The 12043-nt window shown below is 37.0% G+C and overlaps 1 protein-coding gene across 4 annotated transcripts in view; it reads left to right on the top strand.

The window, feature by feature from the left end:
* LOC135197752 (uncharacterized) overlaps nucleotides 1–12043 on the top strand; it is a 68101-nt gene that overhangs the window by 17130 nt on the left and 38928 nt on the right. The window contains exon 1 of one of the 4 annotated variants that reach the window (XM_064224832.1): nucleotides 11401–11535. The exons of the other annotated variants lie outside the window; for them this stretch is intronic. The gene's annotated coding sequence lies outside the window, so the exon portion shown is untranslated. Of the gene's footprint in view, nucleotides 1–11400; nucleotides 11536–12043 lie in introns of those variants that run through there. 4 annotated transcript variants of the gene reach the window in all.

Below are 12043 nucleotides of genomic sequence, written 5' to 3'. Positions count from 1 at the left end.
CTTAATGTATTCACTATACTATAATCATTTTTTTTTTCATTGAAAGAGGACATTAATCTTGCAACTGCATTGATAGAGTAGTAAGCAGCGGCTTTTGTTGTATCCTGTTGGTTTTGTCTCTCTCTCTCTCTCTCTCTCTCTCTCTCTCTCTCTCTCTCTTCTCTCCCCTCTCCCTCTGAAATGCCCCATGGCATGAAGGACTTACCTTAGCTTCTCTCCACGTCCCCCCGCCCCCATAAAAAAAAATCCTGATCGAGCTGTAAAATATCACTTGTGTTAACAAACTGGCGACCGAACCTTTTGTCCTGATCCTCGACGAAAACCCGCTTCACTACCTTTATGTTAAAGGCTCATTTTCATTACATAACGAGACTCGGCTGGACCTGCATTTCCCATTCGTATCACACACACACACACACACTCACCTCTTGAAATCAACACCTACGCTACCAGATGATTCTAGATAGCCTTTGAGTTGAGACCAGTTACGTGGGGCAGTGCTGACCAGCTACAGAAACCATAGATTCAGGATTCCTTTTGATAGCCGGTTTCTCTCTCTCTCTCTCTCTCTCGATAAAAACGCCACGGTCCATTTCCATTTGGGTGGATTGGGGGTTGGGATATGCAGGGAGTGAGCTAGTGATATAGTAGACATGATCTTTAAATACTTATAGATTTATATATATATATATATTATCATATATATATATATATATATATATATATATATATTATTGCAGAATATTATTATACGTAAATGCATCCACTGCAACCGTTGCTTACTTATCCGTGGGTGGTAGTTACAATATGCATTCAGTTATGTAGTTATTTCCAGTTTGCAATCTTAAACTCTGGGCTCAAATGAAGTCTTAGAAACTTCCGTAAAAGAGATTTTAAATCATTGCTTTACAGAGGAAATGCTGTGCTTTTCTCACATAGAAAATTAGTCGCTTCCAATAGCAGAATATTTTTGCATCTAAATGTCACACTCGCCAAAACGGACGGACCCTTGCCCCATGCAACGATTGCGTACCATCTCGGTTTTATAATCATTTTGGTTTTGATTTCCATAGAATTTCCCTTGAAAAATCGAAATAGGAATGAGATAAAGCCCCCTTCCTGATTTCCCAAACCGAGCTTCGACCTCGCGCAGGTTTGCTTTGTAGGCTTTTATTTTTATATTTAGAGTTTAGCTTCCAGGCTGAATAATTTCACCTTGAAAATTCTCTTTAAGAAAGGTGGTCAATTATTTTGAAATCGTGGCCTAATCAAACGTTTGGGTCTGCGATCGTAGAAAAACACCCCGTTGAAACTGAAGGTCTTCGACATCATCAAATCCATTACGAATATGTAATCTTTATCGTTCAGTGCTTTCAAAATATTTCCACTTCCTACTATAATGGAAATATACCTGGAAACTTGAACTTCCACAATTTGGGCTTGGGCCGCCTGCTCATAGTGAAGTTTCCAGGTGTCCTGGTGATTTTGAATGTCCTTTTTTTTTTTTTTTTTTTTTTTTTTTTAACGAGTTGATAAGATGGTGATGTTGAGTTTTTTCACCTTTCAGACATTCCGATTTGTATTAATTTCCCGTGTTATCACCTTTGTGGTAGATCCTGTTTGTCCGTAAAATAATGAAAGTCCCTGTACTTCTCAGTATTTATCAGTATTCTTCTTTTTTTATTATATATTTTAGGGCTTGTACCTTGTATGATAAGGCGCCCTATGAGGTAATGTTAGACTTGCGATAATCTTACGCTAAGTCGGTTGGTTATGTTAGACTTGCGATAATCTTACGCTAAGTCGGTTGGTATTGCACTTCCATATTCGATGGAGTGTCTTGGGGTTTGTAGATCACTTACGAAGTCGGGATTATCTTCTTGTTTATGACGACGATGTGTTAAACTCATGATGATTCGGTGAGGAGGTTCTTGTAGAAAACAGGAAGTATAAAAATATATATATTCTTCTGAAGTTTTACATGGTGAAGATCAGGTATGATTGTACAAGTCTTCTAATGACGATAGCTTGATCGCTTCTGCCAATGATGATGGCTAATTCTGTTCTCTCTACATGATAAAGCTTAGGTAAAGAGATACAGGTCTTCTAATGACGATAGCTAACTCTGTTCTGCTTGTCTACCATCTCTGTTACAAGTTATGAAGGAACAGACAGTAGTTCGAACATATGAACATACAATCAGATGACATAGTTTCATACGAACATACAATCAAAATGAGACACGCTACAGATCACGTAGGCCACTTGAGCTATAGGTCACGGTGTTTGTCTCAAGCAGGAAGCTTGGACTAAAGTTTATAAACAATTAAATGACTACAGGTGACGGCATGTTATCTTAGCCTACATACTTATTGTATACGTCATCTTTAGCGTCTCTAGTCTGATCACATTCCTGCAAGCAATCTGGTTGACCTCTTTAGTTTTATTCTTTTATATATATGGACTAACATTCCATATTTTTATTATGTAAACACTTACATATATATTGATCTCCTTTACCTTCCCTCAGCCCTTTCTTTTTTTCTATTAGATTATAGGCAAGTGATAATAATAATAATAATAATAATAATAATAATAATAATAATAATAATAATTACAGAGACAGGAGAATGACAGACAGAACAAAGGACTGGCACAACAAACCAATGCACGGACAATACATGAGACAGACTAAAGAACTAGCCAGCGATGACACATGGCAATGGCTACAGAGGGCAGAGCTAAAGAAGGAAACTGAAGGAATGATAACAGCGGCACAAGACCAGGCCCTAAGAACCAGATATGTTCAAAGAAAGATAGACGGAAATAACATCTCTCCCATATGTAGGAAGTGCAATACGAAAAATGAAACCATAAACCACATAGCAAGTGAATGCCCGGCACTTGCACAGAACCAGTACAAAAAGAGGCATGATTCAGTGGCAAAAGCCCTCCACTGGAGCCTGTGCAAGAAACACCAGCTACCTTGCAGTAATAAGTGGTATGAGCACCAACCTGAGGGAGTGATAGAAAACGATCAGGCAAAGATCCTCTGGGACTATGGTATCAGAACGGATAGGGTGATACGTGCAAACAGACCAGACGTGACGTTGATTGACAAAGTCAAGAAGAAAGTATCACTCATTGATGTCGCAATACCATGGGACACCAGAGTTGAAGAGAAAGAGAGGGAAAAAATGGATAAGTATCAAGATCTGAAAATAGAAATAAGGAGGATATGGGATATGCCAGTGGAAATCGTACCCATAATCATAGGAGCACTAGGCACGATCCCAAGATCCCTGAAAAGGAATCTAGAAAAACTAGAGGCTGAAGTAGCTCCAGGACTCATGCAGAAAGAGTGGTGATCCTAGAAACGGCACACATAGTAAGAAAAGTGATGGACTCCTAAGGAGGCAGGATGCAACCGGAACCCCACACTATAAATACCACCCAGTCGAATTGGAGGACTGTGATAGAGCAAAAAAAAAAAAAAAAAAAAAAAAAATAATAATAATAGTGATTTTTACCCTTATGTCATGAGCTGTCCAAGCTGTAAGTAATTTTTTAGAAGTTTGACAGAAAAATTAAGTGTATCAAGATGAAGGTTTACTGTTCCCTAGTGACCAAAGACTTTGTTGCAACAGCTCACGACTCGGCGAAAGCAAATTTAAATCAAGGCAATAGACAGACGGACTTCTTTTTTTTTTTTTTTTTTTTTTTTTTTGACTCGCACGGATAAGTGTTTCTAAGAATCTTCAACTTCCCTGACCAGGTAATCACCCCTTGGAATGGAAGATCTTCCCTTGGAAAAAACCAGACCTTCGCAAAGGGGAAAGAGAGAATGCCAATGTCAGACACGTATGTAGTACAGTTAAGTATGAATTCCTCAGGTCTACCTGTGTTGGCCACAAGATTACAGAAACCGAGGTACGGTCTTTCAACACTCCTCTGAGTGAGAGATGGCGTGAAGACACTTGGCTTCAAAATGCATCTCTCGTTATTGATTCTCCTTCTTTCATTGCTTATAAACTTCTCTCCAATCTTGTTATCCATCATATATGACTGCTACTTCCAAGTGCTGAATGGGAGACGGGATCATGGTAGAGAGGCGAATTCTCCTTTACTTATCCTCAAAGGTTGACTCATCAGAGTACTGGTAACACTCACGGTTTTAGTACGAAACCCCACCATTACAGATAAAGGGCGGATGAGATCGAGCTCTCGTGATCTCGGTCCTAACAGGCTGGTTTGGTGTACAGCTGTGTCTAAATATATATATATATATAGCTGTTTCGGCGCTATCCCGTCTGGGTAGGGTATGGAGTGGACCATAGGAGAAGTCAACTCTCACTGTGCCAGTCGTGGTGAGAGCCAGTTTCCTCAACTATAAATGGTACTTTTCCATAGTTTCAGGCTGCTATCGTATACATTTGTGGGGAGGGGAGGGGGAGATTATTATACAAATGAACCCCCTCCGTTGAAAACTGCTCATTCTCCAGGTGACCTAAGCCATATCAAAGCCTAAGCATTTATGTTGGCGGTTTTTTATCCACTTCCACGAAAACCGAATCACTGGGATGCTGAGTAATGAAACTATAATTTTCCAGGTATCACGAGTTCAAATTTTTTCATTCTGCAGTTTCATAGAATCTTTTTAATCCAATGGCCCTGGGTCTTAGCTGTAGTAGCAAGATGTTTGATGCAAAATGTTTCCTAATAGGAAAGTACAGTATTATATGAGATGCCAAAGGTTCTGCCAGAGATTACTAAGATTTTTCTTTTGAAAATGAATAAAACACAGGAGACTGGTATACTACCTAAGATCTGGAAAATTGCCAATGTCATTCCAGTTAAAATATATCCCAGTAAGATAGTCTTTGAATGCATTAACTTCCCAACCAATTGTGTTGTAAGGTAATGGAAAAGGTGGTTTACAACAGTTTGGTGTGGTATTTGGAATCTGAAGGCTTAATATCGATTTTTTTTTTTACACAATCCTTAAATTGTAAAACCAAATTCAACAAGGTTTTCCTAAGCAATGTCAGATCGTTGGGCTCTTTGATCATGAGAAGGCTTGTGACACTGCCAGGCAATATGGCATAATCCAGTTTACCAAAAAAAAGCGTATTTTTGCAGTAAAATGATGACTCGCTGTATCTTCTTGTATCAGACAGATTTTAAAAAAAAATAAAGTAACAGTTGAAAAGTCTCTTCACGTGGAAGGAATTGCACAAGGAAGCATCCTTAGTGTTGTGTATTTTGTGGAAGTTATTAAAAACGATCTCTCTCTCTCTCTCTCTCTCTCTCTTCTTCTTCTACTTCTTCATCTTCTACATATGTTGGAGAGCCCGGTGTGACAACAGGTGCTGGTTCTGTGCTACGGAAGTAGGTGCAGATTATTTAGGATTTATCTAGAAACAGCTGCAGTTGTCTTGGTCTATACCTGTTTCAGCTAATTACACCTGCCACATCGCTTACATATCATATATATATATATATATATATATATATATATATATATATATATATATATATATATATATATATAATGTGTAATACATATATATGATATAAATAAATACATAACATTAATATATATATTGTATTATATATATATGCATAATATCATATCTAAACAACCACACACACATATATATATATATGTATATATATGTATATATATATATATATATATATGTGTATATATATATATATTATATATATATATATATATATATATATATATATATATATAATAATTCAGTTTTGTTGGAAATAACTGTGTTTTGGTCGTAATTAACGTGCAATTATATCCAGAGTAATTTCGTTTCGATTGAGAATAAATGGAAAATAACCGTGATAAAACTTTACAAACTGTGACCGAGGTAATTGGCTATGTCCTTTTTGAGTTCGATGATATCTTTCGCCCAATGTATTTCTCGATAAGAGTGAGTCATCCTATTCTCTCTCTCTGTTTGTGTGTATATACTATATATATCTTATAAGATGATATATCTATTATATATATATGTATATATATACTATACATATGTATGTATATATACGTATATATATATAATGTGTGCATTTTTGGAAATTTAATTCTTTTTAGATACCTTTCAGCATCTTTCTTTTTAATGTCTGTTGCTCATTATACTTTTTTTTTTTGCTTTAATTGACTCCAAATAGTTTATCCACCCCCAACCGTTTTCTCCCTCCATTCTGTAACTTACTTATTCTTCTTGCATACCTGCACAGGATTCTCCAGTAATTATTTTTTAATTTTCTTTTGTTCTTTTATGTCGTCAGCGATAAGCTTCTTCTCTACCAGTTTATACTGGTCGAATTTGCTGGTTCTAATTTTAGCCTATCCGTGACTCATCATCAAGAGTAAAATGAGATATTTTGGGGCCAAGGGACTGACTACACAAAGCAGGTCTTTAATGTGGGATGTGGTTGGTCTGATTTGTATGAATGCCTTCCGCCGTATGAGGGTAGTTGTGTCGTCAGTGCACCTCATGCGGTGTACCGCAGGCATTACGTATAGGTTCTTTGCAGCGTCCCTTCCCTTCCTTTTAATGTACCTTCGTTCGTATTCTCCTTCTTCCGTTTTATATTCTGCCCTCTCCTATCTATTTTTTCATAGTAGACCTGGGAGGTTTTCTTCCTGTTAACGCCTGTCAGACTTTTCAGCGCTGAATGACCTCATAGGTCCCAGCGATTGGCCTTTGGCCTAAATTCTATCTTCCACTCCACGAATAACATGGAACTGAAGCTGTCCACTTCATTGCGCATGCGCTCTGTAAGATACTAAGATTAATTTATTATTTTTTAGTTTTCAGAAGATCATTATTTATTTATTTATATTACCGTCAGTTTTATTTGTAGTTTATATTTAGTTATTCGTCGTCTCTTTATTTGCCCTTGTCGATGTTTGCAGTTTGGCAGTCCTGTGAGCGTTTAAAGATTATATATATATATATATATATATATATATATATATATATATATATATATATTGCTTACTTAACACACAGAATTTATATAATTTCAAATTTCATGTATCGGGCTACAATAACTTTCATATCGAATTCATTGCTCCTTGGGAATATATTGCATCCAAAGGATGTAGTAGTAAATGTAGCTACACTTGAGATTCGAACCCACCACCCTGCAAGGTTGATGGACGAGTAAATTGTTTTGAACTGTTGTGCATGTTTGTGTCAATTTCAGTGTATATATGTATATATATATGCATACACATGTATATATTTAGATATAGATATATAAAATATGTAAAATGTGTATATATGTATTTATATATAAATTATGTATATATATATATATATATATATATATATATATATATATATGAACTATGTATAATATATGTACATACATGCACAAACGCGCGTGAGCAAACATATACAGTATATTAAATGCTAAAGTACTACCTACAACGAAAATGGAACGCTGAGTATAGTAAATCTTGACCGGTTTTGTCTTTCCCTCTGTCTGTACATGTATGGGACCCAAGGCATCTTCTGGAGAACTGATACACGCTCGTATAAAAGTACATTGTACAGTATATGCTGGAGTGACTGTGCGAACTGCAGGAGCAGACAATTGGAAACTAAAACTTTACACCTGACAAGTGTTTTGGGTTGTGTGGGGGTTGGGGTTGAAGAGGGAGGAAGTTAACACGTCAGTGCGTCAATACTAAATGTCGACAAATCTGTAGTTCTCATCTTTTGGTCTCGTCCAGTGTGAGCTACCTTCTTTGAAACATGTTCATTTTACATATTTCTTATGCGAAATCATTTGATCGGGTTTATACAAGTCTTGAGTGGCATTTATATTCGCACAAGAAACTTTTTTTGTATCAAACTAGACTCGATAATCTTTTTTCTTCCAGTATATTATTGGAACAGACTGCTCTACTGACTGCGTGGTTGCTCTAACGAACATGAGCGAAAATGCTACTGCGCGGCTGGATATTATCTTATATTACTTTTACACATTCTTTAGGATTGGCGGGAATGTTCTCTATTAATTCTTATTTAATTTAGAATTATTACTAGAGCAGGGATTTTCAACTTGGGGCACGCGTATTTTATTGTCTCCCTTTGCAGCTGATGTAATTACAACATATTTTGTTTTGATAGCTCAGTGTCATAACCTTGGAAATTGACTGCATAGCCAGAGGTAAATAAATTATGAAAAATTGTCTTATTATTTTTTATGGAATTCTTTGTTTACAATATTATCGATTACGTCAGGAGAGTTATATACTTATATACTTCCCTTCGTACAGTACTTGCAAATATACAGAATGGAATGTTTTTGTGAGTTGCTTTTGTTTTTCACGTTATACAAAGTGAAGGGGGTACATTGTTGACATTTCAAATGCCCAAAGGGTAAAGGGTAGCGGGTGGGGGGGGGGGGGTGTTAGAAAAGGGTTGAAATCCTCGGTTCTAGAGGATATTATCTTAGATGTCAGGACGAAAACATAAGAAGATTTATACTCAGTGTTTTCATTCTCCCAGTGGTACGTCCGCATATATACTGCATCACGTGTCAGTGTGATTTAAGCATTTATATATTGCTATGTATATATAAAGAGGAGATAATGAAAAACTAAGTACCAAGTATTTTCGTGCAATTGTTACACATTTTCAAGGTACCTTGGAAATGTGTAACAATTATACGAAAGTACTTGTATATATATATATATAGTATATATATATATATATATATATATATATATATATATATACATACATACATACATATAATACATACTATATATATATATATATATATATATATATATATATATATATATATATATATATATGTGTGTGTGTGTGTGTGTGTGTGTGTGAGAGAGAGAGAGAGAGAGACGCTCGCCAGATGCAGCCAGGGCAACCGTGTACCTTGTTGTCGCTGATGTATCATTTATCACTGTTGTGTTCAGTACATTTTTTTTCAGTTTTGTGAGGTAAATGTTATTAAAACCTTGTAAGTTTGGTGTAGTTACCATTGTGTATTATCCGTACGGCGATCATTTATTGTGTTAAGGACACGGTGTATGATGTTGAGGGTTTCCACAGGCATTTCTCATCTTTTCTCTTTCTGTATTGAAATAATCACAGAAAAATAGCAAAATATTTTCCCTGTGAAAGGTACTCGTGATTCTAATTTTATCTTTTTCTTCTTCTTCTCTCATTTTAACTGTCGAGCTCCTATAGTAGATTCACATCAACCGTGCATTTGACGTTAAGGCCAGTCCCTTACGACGCTTCTGACTGGCTGTTGATAAGCCAGTCACAGGGCTGCAAACTCTGTCTCGAGAGAGAGTTCACAAAGGCAGGATGTAGTATGTTCCATCTCTCATGAGGGATACCTTTGAAAGACGTATACCTCCGGAGAGGTAGAATATACCATCCTGCCTATGTGAACTCTCAAGAGAGACTGAGGAGAATTTCCAGCCCTGTGATTGGCTTATCAACAGCCAATCAGGAGCGTCGTAAGGGACTGGTTGATGTGAATCCACTATACCCTAGAACGTGCTCCTGTAATGAAGGTGGATTCGATCTTGCGTTTATCGAGGCATAATTGGAACCCCTCCGATGAAATTTGTTAAACTCACTGAAGAAGTAAAATGGAGGACAGCAGAAAGAAAATATCCGTATTCCCTGTAGTATGGTAGCGCAACCAGTACACCTCGCGCGGTTCTTTGCAGTGTCCCTTCGGCCCCAGATCCAACTGCAACCTCCTTTCATTTCTTTTACTGCGCCTCCGTTCATATTCTCTTTCTTCCATCTAACCTTCCACCCTCTCCTAACAATTCCTCCCTAGATAGAGGAACTTGCGTAAGACAGTTTTCCCCCATTTTTCCCCTCATTCTGAGAAAATGGGGAAAATTCGTCGAAACTGCGATGAGGTTTTCCCTCGTGTTGCTCCTTTCAGACCTTTTTACTCCATGTTCCCCTTTCAGCTCTGAATGACTTCATAGGCCCCAGCGCTTGGCCTTTAGCCTGAGTTTATATTCCGTTTCCAACATCAAATTGCGTAAAATTGGAAGTGGAACGAAAGGACAAAGCAGAACCCGGACGAAATCGCTCATATAACATCACGGAGAGAAAAATGGATTAAACTCAGTGATAAATACACATTTATTACTGCTGACTATCATGTTTGATCTGTAATCTTCCAGATGGGTAATCACAACATAAGCAGTGGACACGATCAGCTAAGAAATCATAGTGATTTTAATGCTCTTAGTCCTATTTGAGAGAACAAATTGTCGATCCTTTCGTAATGCTGGGACACTAGATAAATACCGGAGTTCAGATATTATATGTTGTTTCAATGGGTCTAAAATAATTAGTATAAAAGTACCCCGACCTCCACTCTGTAACTACACAAAGAGGCCTAGAAATCCTACCAACTGCACACAAGAAGCCTTCCAATGCATACTTGATCAAGACACAACTTTTAATTGCTTCGTAACATATTTCTTTTATATTATGCTTAGAATTCCGTGGTGGGTAGAAGTACCGTCTTGATTTCATTACAGAAAAACACCTAATAAGGAGACGAACGGACACACCCGACAGAATATTCATCAATTTAAAACTGAAACAGGACAGCATTACCGAAATCGATATCAGTAGCACTAGAAATTGCCACTAAAATCCATATGCGCAACAAATTGCGTGCTAAGTCTAGAAGAGAAGTAATTAGTATGTGGATTATTTGATGTCATGTCTAAAAGCGATGACAAAAGTTTATGCGGGTAAATGGAATCTGTCCAGTCCTCAAAATCTGCTCCACTCGTCATCAAATTTTTTGTGATAGAAATCTCAGTAAAAAGTCTGTGAATGTGGACATGTTCGGCAGTGAGAGCATTCACACACTCGCAGAGTTGAACATGGGTTGGGCTTGCTTCCATATCTCTCAGCTTAGATAAAATACCCTTTGTTTTTTTTTGGTCTTTTGCCCTCGCCATTTTACTGATGTAGATTTCCAAGAATTGCTGGCCCTGCTTTTCAAGCCGTCCTGATTAGCGGTATCAGATAAGGTTTGACAAATAATAACGGTTAACACATGACTTGAAAACGTACTAGTAGGAAAACACTCATATCAGTTGCATTCGTGTATATATATATATATATATATATATATATATATATATATATATAATATATATATATATATATATATTAGAACATGGACGGGTATATAACCCCAATGCCCTCTTAGCTTCTACGGTCGACCTATTCATTTTCTTCCATTTGGATCTCAGTCCTTGTAGTGACTGACATATCCATAAAAAGTTGCGAAGAACTTGAGATTAGTGCTAAGAGGGCACTGGGGTTATTACTATTAAGTGCGTATTCGGTAAAATGTGGCCAGTAGAGAACTATATGTATCTAATGATCATTCATGGTATACCATGATTGCGTGCAACATACCGTAACTGGGTTAATGGGCCAACTTGGCTCCTGAAGCTTACGCGAAACACAGGTATGGTAGCTGTGCTGAGAATTTTCTACTCTTCAGTTTTCATTGAACCCTCAATCAGTTCGAAAATGCAGTCGACCTAACCGAGGCGAAACCACCTGGGAACTACTGTATCTCGAGAAGTTCATCTTTAGGCCAGAGAGTTTTGAATTCTTAGTCATTTCATTCTATTTTGAAACAAATTAGCAGGTGAAAGTTAATTTTTTCCAATTCATTGTATGCATAAAATCTTGGATGAGTAGAATCTGGTCTTCTGATGAATATAGTCACTTTTAAGATATGAAGCTTGTATTATAGGGGAAGAATAGACTACCTATGCTATTGAAGGCAAGGCTAAACCGTAGAAGAAATATACCAGCAAAGTTAAATATTTTTATTTCTGCATAAAATACATATTGTATATAGTAAATGGTGCATAAATCATTTGGCAGTCTTGACCTAACGCCACAGTGGCGTGATCGGTATGGTCTTGACCTGCCACCTAGGTGGCCGTGAGTTCGATTATCGGGCA

The sequence above is a fragment of the Macrobrachium nipponense genome, chromosome 21 (assembly GCF_015104395.2).
Source record: "Macrobrachium nipponense isolate FS-2020 chromosome 21, ASM1510439v2, whole genome shotgun sequence".
Lineage (NCBI taxonomy): Eukaryota > Metazoa > Arthropoda > Malacostraca > Decapoda > Palaemonidae > Macrobrachium > Macrobrachium nipponense.
This window is presented reverse-complemented; position numbering and strand designations above follow the sequence as displayed.